Genomic DNA, 17,108 nt, shown 5'->3' with positions numbered 1-17,108 from the left:
GGAGAAAGAAGAACATGAGGTGGCGAAGGAATGAGCCAGGCCAGCCGGCCGGCCCAGCCCTTTTTTAGGTCGGTTCTGTCTCCCCTTTGACCTAGGGTTCCCTGAGGCTATTTCAAGACCCCTCCCCAAGGTTCACGCAGAGATCAATTCGAGAGACGACGCCAAGGAGCAGAGAAGATAGAGGTGCTAGTTGTCTAGGGTTTGCCCTAGCCGACGTGGGAACCTTGCAAGGAAGACCACGTCGGAGTTCTGGAGCTAGGATCATCAAGATCAAGGTAGGGCCCCGGTTGTGATCTTGTGATGTACAATCATTCATGGTGAAGTTATTTGTGATTCCGAATGTTTAGCGACCATGTTCTCTCTTTCGATTTCGTTCTTTTCTTTGGGTTTGCTTCATCCTAGATCTATTATCGAGATAGATCGCTTAGCATGATCTTGTAGTCATGGTGGCTAGAGGTTCATGGCAGAACTACCAAAGGGGGTTCGACTTGCTTCAGGGTACTTTTGTCGAAAGGGGTGGCGTCGTGACAGGGCGTTGCCACTAAGTAGGTGGGGTATCGAGGGATCGGATTGGAGATTTTGAGTTTAAAGATGCTTTTCATTGAGATTCACATCTATCTTACTTCACTACATCTAGCTGGAACTACAACATATGCATGATCTAGGTGATCTAGATTGGTTATCTCTAACTTTCTCTTGCTACCTTCGGTGTTTGTCGTTTTTAGTAGATTAGATTCATTTTCACCATCTCAACACAAAGGAATCTCTATGCTAGTAGATTGTTTCTTGTATCTTTGGTTTCGTGGATTAATAAACCTTGGGGGAATACTCTGAGGGAAAAGCTACACGAAACTGTGCGCTTGCGGTATACAAATCGGGGGCGCTAAGGAGCGTCAATAAGCTTTTCTGGCGCCGTTGCCGGAGAACCATCGGTTTAAGATCCAATCTTACTTGCATTCGTAAATATTTCTTTTTCTTGATTTTTCTTTTTGACCTTTTTAGATCTCTTATTTTTTCTAAGCTAACTAAAAAAAATGGATCTATTCCACGAAAATCAATCTAATCTAGAGTTTGCTTTATTTTGCTTTATTTTCTTTTATGTTTTAGATCTTGTATATTCATCTTTTAGATCTCGTATATATTTTTCTTTTTCACTAACCCCTAACAGGAGATGGACGGGAGCCTCTCCAACAAACCCGAAAATTTTGTGGATGATCCAGAAAAAATTTACAGGCAAAGGAGATGAGAAGCACGATCAAGGAAGCCGGAACTAGTAGATCCAAAAGTCGAAGCCGACGGTTCATCGTCTTCACCTCAAGCAACTCCAGCAACAAGTCCAAAGGAGGCGCCACTTCACCGAGGGATGGCGCTACCGGAGCAGGAGCGTACGATCGGAGAGCTATGCACTCCGGACGTTTGGGACTTGCCGATCCAAAATCTCGACAACATCGGAGTTCCATTCGAGATCAAGACTTCAATCATAAGGATGTTGCAAAGCTCGCCCTTCACTGGAAAAGAAGACGCTAATCTACATCTTCAAGCATTCCTCCAACTATGCCGCACCTTCGACATGCAAGGGATGACTCAAGATCAAATAAGAGCGAGGCTCTTTCCGTTCTCTCTACTTGGGAGAGCGTTGCAATGGTTTCATTCTCTACCACCGCGCACGGTGCAAAATTGGGAGTCCTCGATGAAAGAGTTCATGACGGAGTTCTACTCGCCGGGCAAGACCCAGATTCTACGCAACAAGATTGCAACATTCGCTCAAGCCCCGACGGAGAATATTGCGGAAGCCTATGAGCGCTTCAACGACTACATCCGCGCCGTACCTCATCACAAGTTTTCAAGGGAGGATGTGGTCCAGAAGTTCTATCAAGGCCTCACTAGTGCATCAAGGGGGATCATTGACGCATCGGCCGGAGGTTCTATCATTGAGCTCACGCCTACTCAAGTTTTCAAGCTATTCAAGAAGGTGGCGGACAATGACGCATGGGCATCATCGGGGCGCCTACAACCACTCCAAGCCGTGGGCACCGCGAAGAGTGTATTACAAGTGGAATGTGAAGAAGTGCTAGAAGGGAAGATCGACTCGCTCATGAGAAGGTTGGAGAAGATGGAAGTGGAAAAGAGAGAAGCCCAAGCTATCGATTTGAAGGCAGCCGAAGCAAGTTCTACATGTGAAGAATGTGGAGAGTACGGCCATGTCCAAAAGAATTGCCCGGAGGAAGCCAAGATGCTCGACTACATGAAGAAGGGAGAATGGATTCCGCCACCCAACTTTCGTTACGGGCAAGGTAGACCCCAATTTAATGCAAGCTCTTCCATTCAAAACTCGGTGCCTCTTCGTATACAATTGAAGGAGTTCATGGAGGAGCAAGGCAAGATCAACAAGGACACCGTCACCAAGTTCAAGGCTATGGACAAGATCTTGGAAAACATTGATGGCAAGGTGACGGAGGTCGGGAGCTCTAACCTTCAAGTACTCAACATGATGAAGATGCTAGAGACACAAGTAGCCCAGCTCGCCGGACGCCTATCTAGCAACGAAGGAAAATTGCTCGGGCAACCTCAAAGTCCGGAGACGGCTAAGGCAATTCAAACTCGCTCGGGAAAGGAGACCGAAGAACCTGAACATGCAGCGGGAGCAAGGAAGCCTAAGCTAAGAGTTGAAATGGAGACCATCATCAAGGAGAAGGCACCTACCCCCTATGCCAGAGATGGTCACCGAAGAGCCGGAGTTTGAGCTAGATGATATAGACACCAAGATTCTACCGCCAAGGCCACGATACCGCAAAGGTAAACATGAAGATGAGCAATTCAACAAATTTGTTGACATGGTACACAGGTTGAGCATCAATATGCCACTCTTGGATGCTCTACAAGTTCCGACATATTCTCGTTACTTCAAAGACATCATGGGAAACAAGCGCGAGATACCGCCAAGCACTGTCAAGCTAACCGACGAATGTAGCGCGGCAATCTCTAATGAAGCTCCTGAAAAGAAGAGGGACCCCGGATGTCCTACCATCCCGTGTTCCGTGCAAGTGTGAACGTCATGCCAAAGAATGTGTTCGAGAAGCTACGCTTACTGGAGCCGGAGCCCACCGCCATGTGCCTAGAGTTAGCGGACAATTCCGTTCGCTATGCTTTGGGAACCGCCAAAGACGTGCCCGTGAAGATTGGAGAACACTTAGTCCCCGTTGACTTTATGATTCTCAATATGGGAGAATGGAGCAAGGCGCCTCTCATACTTGGGAGGCCTTTCCTCAAGACCGCAAGGGCGAACATCGACGTTGGCAAGGGGGAGATAAAGTTCGACATCAATGGCACCACAAGCGAATTCAAGTTTCGTCCACGCCTCGAGGTATCCAACATGATCAATGTCAAATATGTTCCGCCTCACCGCCGTGTCACAGAGGAGAAGCCAAAGAAAGAAGAGGAGCCGAACAAGAAGGAAGCAAAGAAGGAGATAGAAGTCGTCGCATCCATCGCGACAAAGAAGATCGCTGCACCCGTCAAGAAGAAAGCTAAAAGCCCGCCTATGAAGACCAAAAAGACGACTAACCTAGAAGACAAACCCACACCACGGATTGTGCGGAAGTGGGTACCCAAGACTGCAGCGCCATCACTGAGCGTTGGTCCGAAGTGAAGAAGAAGAAAATCTAGCTATAGACTATAAACGAAGCGCTTTGCGGGAGGCAACCCGTTCGTCGAGTCAAGAATAAAGCTGCTGGGAGTTCAACCCGTTCGTCGAGTCAAGAATAAGCTGCCGGGAGGACAACCCGAGAAAGGTTTAGGTAAGTAAGTCGAGAATTTTGCTACGCAAGGACATGATATACTTTTGAACAATTGGTCGTTCGGTCGAACAATTCGATTTGGATTTTATTCGCTCGGTCATTTCGATGTTGTTTCTTATTTTAAACCAATGACAGGAGCCATCCTATGATTTATTTGCCTCTTCTTGAGAAAGCCACATCCAAAATTCCATACCCATTTTTTGGCGACCGTCCTCTCTATGACGGCCGGACCAAGTTGAGATAAAACACACGAATAGAGCCGCGCTATGTTTATATTATTTAAATTCTTGATGCGTAGGTTCGCGCAAACATAGAGAGAATTTTCAGTTTCATCACCATAGGATTAGAATTTTCCTAACTTTATTTATTCCTTTTTTCAAAAATCTCTCTCTCATTTTGGCAAAAATTAGAACCTAAACCCAAGACCCACGGTTGAATTCGAGATTGTTCGCTATCAATTCATGAAAGTAAACGGTTCCGGTGCAACCAAAATTAATGTAGTCGGGAAATATTTTTTGACTTACAAATGTAAAGATGTTTCAATTCCCCTCTAATTATTCATTTAAACTCATTGCATGCTTTGAGTCAATTCTGAAATTTCGAAGTTAGAAGAGGATTAAATATCTAAGCATGATTTGGAAAGGGTTTATGTGCTTGATTAACATCCATTGATCAAAGTGAGTTCACGGGAAGGAATTGTGCTCTCTACCTACCACCACATGCAAATAATCCAAAGGAGGGAGCAGCCATGCATGGGAAGGACATGTGATTTTCAGCAAAGATGGCACCATGTGATGATTGATGAAGCATGGGACAAGGTGAATGACACAAAGTGAAGAAATAATGTTGCAAGTGGACATCAAAGGCAAAGAAGGAGTGGTTCACAGGATTTGGACGGTGCAAAGCATGAAAGATGTACTGGATAGAAGCAAATAATTGCACCAGGAAGCTACTAGAGAAAACTGAAGTGGAGGAGAGCCAGGAAACCCCTAGGCCGGCCGGCCCCAACGCCCTAGGCCGGCCGGCCTGGCCCCTTTTTAAGCCCTCTGGTGACGCCCTTTGACAAGTACACTCCTCATTCAGTTCCTTGCTTATGTTCTTCAAGTTCTTCACCCAGAAACATCAGTTAGAGCCCTGAAAAATTCGTCCACCAAAATCTACTCCAAAAATCTCAGAAAATTCACCACAATTCCTAGTTTGTTCCACTCTTCGATATATTGTTCTCCCGCCGGAAAGAAACCCCCGGTGTGTTTGTTTTTGAGTGTGTGCAACAAGGAGTCACCATGAGTGGCCTCACGAAGTTCATCGCCGGGAGGAGAAGGACGTGTTCATCAACATCCGACGCATCGCCAAGTTCTTCGCGGAGGCACTCGGTCTCCGAGTCTCCGCGAAGCATGGAGGAAGACAACCCCGCACCGAGGAGCGACATGTTGCTCCTTGGTGGGATGAGAGACCCGAGAAGCTCCTCCATGAGATTCACCGAAGGGATGCCACCTCCTCCACGGTGTTCGACAAGGTCATCCGCACCACCGCCATACAAGCCCAAGAATTCAGAATATGGGTTTATTATCTTGTCGAAGGAAGAAGAAGAAAGGCTCAAGTTCATGAAGGGAAGACTGCGAGCAAATTATGATTTTGATGATGAAGCATTGGAGAAGTTGGGATTCCATCATGACATCTATGAGCTCTTGGAGAACATCGGTTGGAAGTTATTTTTCGACGGTGTCACGGTAGACATGCAAGAAGAAGTGGCTTTGGAGATGTTCATGACACTAGATAAAACAACAGAAGTGGTAGATGATGAAGAAGTGCCATGTCTAAAATTTCGGCTCAAGAATGAAGAGAAAGTCGTCACCTATGGAGAAATAGGGAGTTTGCTCGGATTCAAAAGTAATGCATATGAAATGGTGCAAGTTGAAGATGGAGAGCTTGATGAATTTTGGAGAAAGATAGCAAAAGATGTCAACCTCCAAAGGAAAAATATAAGTAATGTGACCCTCCAAATATTCCACTCTTTGTTGAGCAAAAGAATTCTCGGGAGGATGAGAGAATCGAAGGTCACCGACCAAGAATTAAATTGGATGTATGCTGCATTGGTGAAGAAACAAGTGATTGATCTCACCTACATCATGGTTGAAAGGTGGATTTGTGAAGCATCATCCGGTACGGGAGAAGTTGGTTCGGGGTATTATCTCACAATGATAGCCCGAGCCATGAATCCGAGGTTACGAGTGATCCAAAAATTTTATGTCCCGGGAAGAGATATTGGGATTGAACATTTGAGGCAAGGTCATTATATCGGAGGGGATGAAAAGAAGGGATTCACTATTTCTGAGATGGATATTAACCTCCCCGATCAAAGGCTGAAATTATTTGCAAGATTGAGGACTGATTGGCGAGTTGAAAATATTGGAAAAAAGGTGAAGAAATCAAAAAGAGGAAGGTTAATTGAAGGAACATCGGCATCGGCACAACAAGAAGACTTGGAAGTAAACCTTCCACCGCCAAGTTCCGCTTATTGGAGGAATGAATTTCAAGGTGCATCAAGTGGTCAATGGGAAGGGAACCAAGATCAAACATGGGGGCATGCTGCGGCGGCGCCCCCACCATTTAGCAACTACGGCTACCCACCCTCGTCATACCAAGGAGAGATGCCCGACCCGTCATTTGGAGCACAATATTTTGACCTCCCTCAACCGGAACAAGGAATGAGAATCATGGGTGCCTATGCAAGAAGAAACATGGAAGATATAGACGCCATCCGGAGGCACACAACCCAACTAGAAGATGGAACCGCGGGAATCGCATATCAAATGGGACTTCTAGGCCTGGCGCCACCGGAACAATTTAATGGAGGAGCATTTCAGCAGTATTATGACCAAGGATACAATGCAAGAGCCAATCAAGGAGAGTGATCGACGGCAAGACCATGAATAAAATGCTCGCACGTGTGGTTTGGATTTTTCTATTTCTTTTCATTTATTTTCAGCATGTGTGCAAGCTTGTGTGTGCGTAGCAATTTTCTGTTTTTATTTTTCAGCATGTGTGCAAATTGTTTTCTTTTGCTTTCATCACCATGATAAATAAATGCATCACCCACGCTTTAATGCTATGGTTAGCGATGATGATAGGAAGTTTGTGCCATGTTAAAATATGATGATCGTTGCCTCTTTGTCTACTTTCTTGTGCTTGATTTATGCATGATTAAACTAATGCTCTCTCTAATATGATCTGAAAATTAATTAAATGCCGGCTAATTCAATTGTGGAGGTTATGATAAATTAAGACCTATATCTTTTTTTCTTGCTCTCTTACTTAAGCTTGTCAAGGAAAATTTAATTTGGATTTAATTTTGAGCAAACCTTGTCAATGATATCTTTTGCAATTGCTCTACCCTTCTACAAGCCTAAATGATATATCATAACAAACCATAGAGCAAGAATTATTTTCAGGTGAATTAATTCAGGATTTATCTTCTTTGGTACGAGACTAAGAAGCTGACCATTCCGTATTTTTGTGTACCTCTCTTTTGCTAGCCATTCTATCCATGCATTGTGAGTTTCTATACCGGGAACATCGCAAACCTCGCTGGATATCCACCCTAAACCAAAAACATCTTTTTGTGAAACACCTCCTTGACCACAACCTATAGATTGAGTATATATTTTTATTTCGACGGCAAAATAGTGGAATCAAGAGCAAAATTCAGTAAAACATAAGCTTGGGACGCATCAAAGAGTTCGCAGAAGAAAAATCCGAAGAAGTGGAGGCCTACAGGAAGTAGGCCGGCCGGCTCAACACCCCTAGGCCGGCCGGCCTGCCCCTTTTCCTCCTCTGTTGGCTTCAATCTTTCACGAGGAGATGCCCCATTGAATTTCAAAGTTGAGTCCAGAGAATTGATAAAGGTTTTGCGCACTCACTCCATCAAGTTATCATCACTTCATTGCTTGAGGACAAGCAAACGTTCAAGCATGGGGAGAGGTGGAGTAAGTGCATTGTGTTGCCAACGGTTCTGAGGAGCAAAAAAGAAAGAAAGAAAAAAAAAGGAAGAGAGAAAAGAAAAAAAATGAATGATGATGAAAAGCTCCTCGGTTCCTTTATCTTCATTAAACTCCAGGTGCTTTGAAGATTACTCTATACTCAATTATTCCAACCATGTGCAATCCGATAACAAGGACTTCAGATGTGCCTTGGGATCAACTATTGCCATTTGCACATGTCCACCATCTAAAGTGTGTGTTCCATTCTCTCCCTCTCCATAAAGAAATTATTTTCCAATGGTCTTTTTGACGAGTCTCGGTAAATCCATAAGAAGTATTTCTTGTTTTGATAATATCTTGATTATAATATCTTTTGTTAGGACTAACCTTTCCAGAGCTCCAAATAAAGCCTCACACATACATATGAGAGAAAGAAAGGAGGAAGTTCTAGCAAGTTTGAGAGACAAGATGAGCTGAGAGTTTCCATGAGCAAATTGCAATGAGGTTTAAATTATTGATCTTGGTTTAGCATTACTTATGGAACTTACTTTCTTAATTCTGAGACTTGTTTAATTTTGAGAGCATGTGCTTAATAATTGTGGGGAAGCATTTAACTTGTATCTACTTTCCACATTGAAAAAGCAAGTTACAACTTGAACTATTAACTGCAAAATATTTTGGGAGCATTGTGTTTTCTCGTGTATGATCGAGTGCAGGGATTGGACACTGAAAGGCAATGCTGATTTCTATCAAAGACTTACTCGAGGACGAGCAAGGTTTAAGCATGGGGGAATGTTGGCGCTCCTTAAGTATCCATTTTATCCCCTATTTAATTTTGATAATGGCATGAATTTAATATCAGAATCACTAACCATCCTAACCTCGGCTCAATTATTAGTCGTTTTCGCGTTTGCACATATATTTTGGAGGTACTTCATTTTTGCAGGTTTTTGACCAATTTTGGAGCATGAAATGACGAGGCCCACGATCACGCGATGACACAAAGAAAGACGAAGGCCAAACCCCGAACAAAGGATCGAAGGCCATGATGATTAGAGGCCCGTTCATGCACATCCACCCTCCAATGAAGCCCAAAGGACAAAGCCCACAAGATAAGATCAAGATACTTCGGGGCTAAGCAAAGCAAAGAGATATTTAAGGAAGGATTTTCCATCCTATCCTTTTCCTCGAAGAAATCTCGAAGATAACGACGTCTAATGGGGTGCAATCGTGAAAGGCATAAACTCTAGAAGATTCCAGGAGACTTGAGGAGAAAGAAGGACACGAGGCGGCGAAGGAATGAGCCAGGCCGGCCAACCTAGGCCCATTGGGCCGGCCGGCCCAGCCCTTTTTTAGGTCGGTTCGGTCTCCCCTTTGACCTAGGGTTCCCTGAGGCTATTTAAAGACCCCTCCCCAAGGTTCACACAGAGATCAATTCGAGTGACGACGCCAAGGAGCAGAGAAGATAGAGGGACACCTCTCGGATAGCCGAGGGTCGTGCTAGTTGTCTAGGGTTTGCCCTAGCCGACGTGGGAACCTTGCAAGAAAGACCACGTCGGAGTTCTAGAGCTAGGATCATCAAGATCAAGGTAGGGCCCCGGTTGTGATCTTGTGATGTACAATCATTCATGGTGAAGTTATTTGTGATTCCGAATGTTTAGCGACCATGTTCTCTCTTTCGATTTCGTTCTTTTCTTTGGGTTTGCTTCATCCTAGATCTATTATCGAGATAGATCACTTAGCATGATCTTATAGTCATGGTGGCTAGAGGTTCATGGCGGAACTACCAAAGGGGGTTCGACTTGCTTCAGGGTACTTTTGTCGAAAGGGGTGGCGTCGTGACAGGGCGTTGCCACTAAGTAGTGGGGTATCGAGGGATCGGATTGGAGATTTTGAGTTTAAAGATGCTTTTCATTGAGATTCACATCTATCTTACTTCACTACATCTAGCTGGAACTACAACATATGCATGATCTATGTGATCTAGATTGGTTATCTCTAACTTTCTCATGCTACCTTCGGTGTTTGTCGTTTATAGTAGATTAGATTCATTTTCACCATCTCAACACAAAGCAATCTCTATGCTAGTAGATTGTTTCTTGTATCTTTGGTTCCGTGGATTGATAAACCTTGAGGGAAAAGCTACACGAAACCGTGCACTTGCGGTATACAAATCGGGGGCGCTACGGAGCGTCAACAGCCTTTTATAATACAGCTAGATGGATTTCATCGGCTCTTGTTATTCGCCTTCCCACATGCTCGGGAAATATTTCTTGAGGTGTTGGCCATTGACGGCTACCGGAAACTTGATATCGTCCAATTCTTCAAGCATGTACGTATTTCCAGGCAAGACATGATCAACCTTGTACGGCCCATGCCAAGTTGGAGACCACTTACCATACTTCCTATCTTTAGTTCCCAATGGTAGCACTGCCTCCCAAACCAGGTCTCCGACCTGGAAATCTTTTGGCTTGACCTTTTTGTTGTATGGACGAGCGACTTTAGCCTTGTTTTCCTTGATCTTCTCAAGTGACCAAAGTCTTAGCTCCGTGAGATCCTCCACATTGTCGCTCATCAAGGCTGCATACTCCTCAGCCGACAGATCATTCTGGAACTCAACACGCCTCGATCCGGCCGTGATCTCCCATGGCAACACAGCGTCTTGACCGTAGACTAGATGGTATGGTGACATCTTGATGGATCCGTGACACGAAATACGATATGCCCACAAAGCCTCTGACAACACCTCGTGCCAGCGCCTAGGATATTCATCGATCTTCCTTTTGATCAGCTTGATAAGGCTCTGGTTGGATGCTTCAGCCTGTCCATTAGCCTGGGCATAATATGGGGATGATCTGATCAGCTTGAACCCCGTGTCATCGGCGAACTTCCTAAATTCCTCCGAAATAAAGACATATCCTCCATGGGTCGTAATGGTCTGGGGAATCCCGAACCTATGAATGATGTGCTCTTTAACAAAATTGATCACATCTTTCGTTTCCACTGACCTCATGGGTACCGCCTCCACCCATTTCGTGAAATAATCCGTGACAGCCAACACCCATTGGTGACCTTTGCTGGATGGCGGGTTGATCTGGCCAATTATATCCATGGCCTAACCCCTGAACCGCCATGGCTTAATGATAGGATTCATTACTGATACCGGCACCATCTGAATCTTGCCGAATCTCTGACATGCTTGACATCCCTTGTAATATTTAAAGCAGTCCTCAAGCATGGTAGGCCAGTAATATCCCGATCGCCTAATCAGCCACTTCATCTTATGAGCCGATTGATGAGTACCGCAGGCTCCCTCATGAACCTCATGCAAGAGCCGATTCAACTCCGAAGGCCCCAGACATTTAAGCAGCAGTCCTTCCAAAGTTCTGTAGAACATATCGTCCCCTATCAGAACATACTTCATAGCTTTGAGTCTTATCCTTCTGGGTGCCCCCCGAGCCGAATCCTTCAAATAATTGAAGATATCGGCTCTCCAATCTCCAGGTTCTAGAAACTGAACCTCTACATCTACCCCATCGGTTGTTTCCTTGTATCCGGAAGCCATCTGTGCCAAGTCATTGGCTTTATTGTTCAAAGTCCTACGTATCCAGTGGAAATTAATGTACCTGAATTGTGACATCAAATAATAGCACTGCATCCATATCGGAAAAAGAGCCTCGCTCTCACATCTGTATTCTTCCGTGAACTGAGAAATCACCAGTTTCGAATCCCCAAAAATTTCCACCGCTTCTGCACCAGCTTCTAGGAGTAATTCCATTCCCTTGCGAATGGCCTCATACTCTACTAAATTATTGGTGCATGGAGTGGTCATCCTGATGGAAAAGGAATAAGTCGCCCCTCGAGGTGATACCAAAAGAATTCCTACACCGCACCCATCATCACACGCCGATCCGTCGAAAAACATGGCCCATGGACGTATGAAAAGTGCAGCCACATCAATGCTGATCCTGTCCGCAATGAGATCCGCCAGTGCCTGTCCCTTGACTGCCTTTGCCGGTTGATATCGGATATCGAACTCTGACAGCGCGAACATCCACTTTCCGAGTTGGCCTTTCAGAACAGGAGCCGACAGCATATGCTTTATGACATCCGATTTGCAAATAACGATTGTTTCCGCCAAGAGCAAAATATGACGAAGATTTGTACATGTAATGAATAAACAAAGACAAAGCATTTCAATCTCAGGGTACCTGGTCTCGGCGTCCAACATGCGCCTGCTAAGGTAGAACACAACCCTTTCCTGTCCGTCATGCTTCTGAACCAGCACCGAGGCGATGGAGGTGTCGGCTACGGATAATTATACGTAGAAGGCCCTGTCTTGCTGTGGAGGAACCAAAACTGGAGGCTTCAACAAGTATTCATTGATTTTGTCGAAAGCTTGCTGTTGCTCTGCCCCCCAGTGAAATTCATCATCGGACTTGATTTTCACGAGACCCATGAATGGCTCGATACGTCCAGACAGATTGGAGATGAATCGTCTGACAAAGTTGATTTTGCCGATGAGCTTCTGCAACTCCTTCTTCATAGTAGGCGGCCTCATTGTCCTTACAGCTTCTTGACTTTTTAGGCCGATCTCGATCCCTCGCTCATGTACTAGGAATCCTAAGAACTGACCGGCCGATACACCAGAGACGCATTTCTTCAGGTTCATTCTGAGCCCAAACCTCCGAGTCCGCTCCAATACCTTACGCAAATCTTCCAGATGTCCCCCAGCCGATGTGGACTTGACCATGACATCATCAATGTAGATTTCTACCAGTTTGCCGATGTGATCATGAAAAATGTAATTCATGGCGCGTTGATATGTCGCACCGGCATTTTTCAATCCAAAGGTCATAACCAAGTACTCGAACAAGCCGACCGCACCTGGTACTCTGAACGCGGTCTTGCTTATATCCTCTGGGGCCATGAAGATCTGGTTGTAGCCGGCATTACCATCCATAAAACTCAGCATTTTGTGACCGGCAGCTGCGTTGATCAATGTTTCCGCGACGGGCATCGGATACTCGTCCTTTGGCGTTGCTCTGTTGAGGTCTCTGAAATCCACGCAGACTCGCCATCGGCCATCCTTCTTTTGTACAGGGACCACGCTGGAGATCCATTCTGCATACCGATATGGCCTGATGAACCCTGCATCCAACATCTTTTGCACCTCTTTCTTAACCTCCTCTAGGATTTCGGCCTTCATCTGTCGTGCTCGTTGTTGAAACGGCCGAAATCCTTTCTTAAGCGGGAGCCGATGTTCGACGATGCTTCTATCCAGACCAGGCATTTCAGTATAATCCCACGCGAAACAGTCCCGGTATTCTCTCAATAGTGCTATCATCGGCTCACGCAGGCTCGGGTCTAACTTTTTGCTGATAAATGTTGGTCGCGGCTTATTCCCGGGACCGATATCAACTTCCTCCAACTCGTCAGCTGATGTAAAACCATACCCCAACTTGTCGTCGCCTGTAAAATCAACTGTGGATGCAGGCAACTCGTCGTCACCTGCCACGTCAACAGCAAATACGAAGAGATAACAAAAGAAAATTTTCGGCCGATCGCACGGGCTGGCCGTTTCTGTAATACCATTCGAAACTGAATGCTCATTAACTAACCAACTGCCAGAGCAGGCTATTGTTTGTTCATAATGTAACAGTTTCAACTCCAAATAAGAATTATCTACCTTTTGGGGCCGGTCGCTGGGACCGGCCTCTCTAAGCCTGCTGAATTCCATAGCTTGCCAGGATGTGTTTATTCTATGAGGCCAGTGGATAAGACCAGCCTCAATCCGTTTTTTGTCACTTCGATCCGATCACAGTCTTCTAGCACAATCCCTGAGATTGGCTCTTGTCCTTCCGCATCCCAGGCGTTCATGTCTGCGAGCGAAACCTCGCTGGAGTCAACTGCATGGACCACCTCCACTTCGTCGCCATCCCATTGAACCAAACACTGGTGCATTGTGGAAGGAACACAACAATTGGTGTGAATCCAATCCCTCCCAAGCAGCACTGTGTACGTACTCTTACTGTTGACGATGAAGAACGAAGTTGGGACGGTCTTGCGGCCAACTGTCAACTCCACATTGAGGATGCCCCTTGCCTCCAATAGCTGCCCGTTGAAATCATTGAGCATTACGTTGGTCTTGATAAGGTCAGCAGTAGAACGACCCAATCGGCGCAGCACTGAATACGGCATCAAATTAACTGCGGCGCCAGTGTCAACCAACATCCTGTTCACAGGCTTGCCATCGATGAGGCCCTTGAGATATAACCCCTTCAGGTGTTTGTAGCTTTTTTCCTTGGGCTTCTCGAAGATGATCAGCTGGGGGCCAAGATCAAGCTGTGCGACGGCCAACTCCTCCGGTTGGGGCGCCCGAAACTCTGATGGGAGCACGAACACCATATTCAGATCAGTCGATGGCTTCTCATCGGCTTTTGGCTGCTTGGGGTGCCACTCCCTCCTTGGAGGGCGCCTTTCCACCCTTCGCGGGTGCCTGACTTGCTCCGCGAGATCCGGATGTGCCTTCCTCAGCACGTCGAGGTACCTTGCTTCCGCCTCTTCAAGATTGCATAAGCGCTGCACTCTGCGCTTCTGCGAGCGACTGAGTCCGTCAGGACACCATCGTGGATGATGATACTTATCCTCTCCTTCGAGCTCAAGATCATCCATGGATGGCCGCTCAACATGGTCGTCGTGACGTGCTTTGGGCCCCAAGCGCCGGAACACCAACGTCTCACCTGACTAGCGTCCCCGAGGCCTGCACTCCAGGCAATCATCGATAGTAGGCAATCGGCTCATGCCAGAATTCCAACAGTACTTGAAGAACGGGCAATGCCAGTAGTCGCGCACAGCCTGGCGCCTCCCCAGCATTCTTGCAGCACGGTGCTCGTACTCCTCCTCTTCCAATTCATACCGGCGACACAGCTTGTACTGATACTCGTATTTTTAAAGAAGCCGATTGGAAGCTGGGAGTTGATTGCGGATGTGACGCACTTGTTCTTCAGTAATATGTTGCTGCTCCGACTCGTCTTCATCCTGGGGCCGTTTGCTAGAATCGGCCTCTCTAAACCTCTGCTCGTCACAGCAGCGTATGGGTCCCGCCATGTTAATCTGGAACGCAAAATTTTGGCCCTCAGGTGATTGTGCCAATAGCCGATTAGATCTGCCGAAGCAGCTCCTTGCAGTCATTCGTGACATGGGTAAACGAGTGGTGCCACTTGCAGTACGGCCTCCCCTGCAGCTCTTGCATCATTGGCAGCTTGTGATTCTCTGGGAGCTTCAACTACTTTTTCTTGAGCAGTAGATCGAATATCTGCTCTGCCTTGGCCACGTCAAAGTCAAAGCCCTTCACAAGCCCCATTTGTTTGACCCACTTGCATGGGACGGGGTTTGCCCCCCGGGTCCATTCTGCCACAGCCACTTCTTGTTCCCCGCTAGAATCATCAGAATCATCTGCTTGGGCCATATTCACATGGCGCTTGAATTTTTCCTGGTATAGCTTAGGGTGATAGTGTTCATACGTCGTGAGCTTCTGTACCATGTGCGCCAGAGAGGTGAACTCCAACTGAAAAGCCAGATCCTTGATCGGCTTAGCGAGCCCCAGAACTGCCAAATCGACTGCTTCCTTTTATGTGATGCGCGATGAGTAGCATCGATTCTTAACCACTCTGAAGTGCTGCATGTACTCCGACACACTTTCCCCTCGCTTCTGCTTGACTTGGGCGAGGTCGGCAATCCCGGCTTCAGCAGCCTATGAGTGATACTGGGTGTGGAACTGATCTTCCAGCAGCCTCCAAGTGCGGATCGAATCTGGGGCCAATGATGTGTACCATCCAAAGGCTGAGCCCGTGAGAGACTGGCAGAAGAACTGGACCCTCAGAGGATCCGATACTGAAATCATCCCAAGCTGCGTTAGGTATCGTCTCACATGCTCGATGGAGCTGGCCCCTTCTGACCCGCTGAACTTGGTGAACTCCGGGAGCCGATACTTGGGTGGCAACGGGATCAAGTCGTAGTCGCTTGGGTACAGCTTGGAATAGCCGATTGCCTTTCTCTTGGGCATAATGCCGAACTGGTCCCTTAGTATTGCGCTGATCTGCTCCACACTAAGAACTCCTGGGGCCGAGGGCTTAGAACTCGGCTCGATAGTGTACTTCGCTAGCCATGCTTGTTTCTCCGCATATGTCCCTGAAGCTCCTGTACTCACCAGTTGTCCCGCGCGTGTTGGGTTGATGTTGTCAGGTATGTACACGCACGTGTAGCCGTGTGGGATCTCCTTAGGCAGCTCGCTCAGGAACTGGCCCTCCCCGGGATCACCGCCGATCTTGTAGACGACGTAGATCGGCGAACTCTGCGGCCCTAGAGTTGTGAGCGAATATGGCAATGGCGGCCTAGACTATAACGTCCCGCCTCCCCGAGGCCAGGCCTGCTTACATCTGGCTGCTTTCTAGGACATAGACTGTCCTCACAGACCAACACCAGTCTTTTCTGCACACTTTGTCCTCACTCGTGCGCACCTGGGAAGAACTTCCCGGTCGGTCACCCATCCCCAAATTTCTCCGGGCCAAGCACGCTTAACCTCAGAGTTCTTTGGAGACCGGCTTCCGGAAAAGAAGTTGCAACTTGTTGGTATGAGTATCCTATTAAGCCCTGGGCCGAGGTGTCACATGCTCACCCCCTTAAGAGACCGACGTCCTCGTCGATCAATACCAAGCCAGGAACATCCTCTCTTGGCCACGTCCCATACGTCCAATGCCAGCAGCCCATGTGCCACGTTCGTGCGTCCAGTGACAACGGTCCCTCAGTCAACGGCCCAGATCCTGGCACACGCCGATGCTTCCGGAGATGCAGGGCGCGCCACCTGACCTATACCCGATCAGGAAGGTGCGAACGTGCTTTCGACGATTTGCCTGCATGCATAAACACGTGTAAATATTAGTCCGAGCCGTGGTCGGCTCCCCGGGACGACTCTTGCATCGGCTTTTAAAGAGCCGATCGAGTCCCGGTGTCAGATCAGATCTATATATATCCGGATATTGACAGTTAAAACAGATAACAGTAAAACTTGCTTTAATTAAATCTAGTTTATCCAATCCACGACGGTTAAAGCTTCACTACTACATCGGATCATCCTACACGTAATTGGGCCTAACGAGCTTGATAGATGGCTAAACCCTAACCAGAATGGAGGCCTAAGAACTAGCAAGAGCCGATTCCCAGAACAAATCCCCATTAAGGCCAAAACAAAGCATCTGACATACCAGCGGAACATCCAATCCATTTGCAAGGCCTAATCTAGTAGATATTGAGCCAATTATCATGGAAC

The sequence above is a fragment of the Panicum virgatum genome, chromosome 6K (assembly GCF_016808335.1).
Source record: "Panicum virgatum strain AP13 chromosome 6K, P.virgatum_v5, whole genome shotgun sequence".
In the NCBI taxonomy this organism is placed as follows: Eukaryota; Viridiplantae; Streptophyta; class Magnoliopsida; order Poales; family Poaceae; genus Panicum; species Panicum virgatum.
This window is presented reverse-complemented; position numbering follows the sequence as displayed.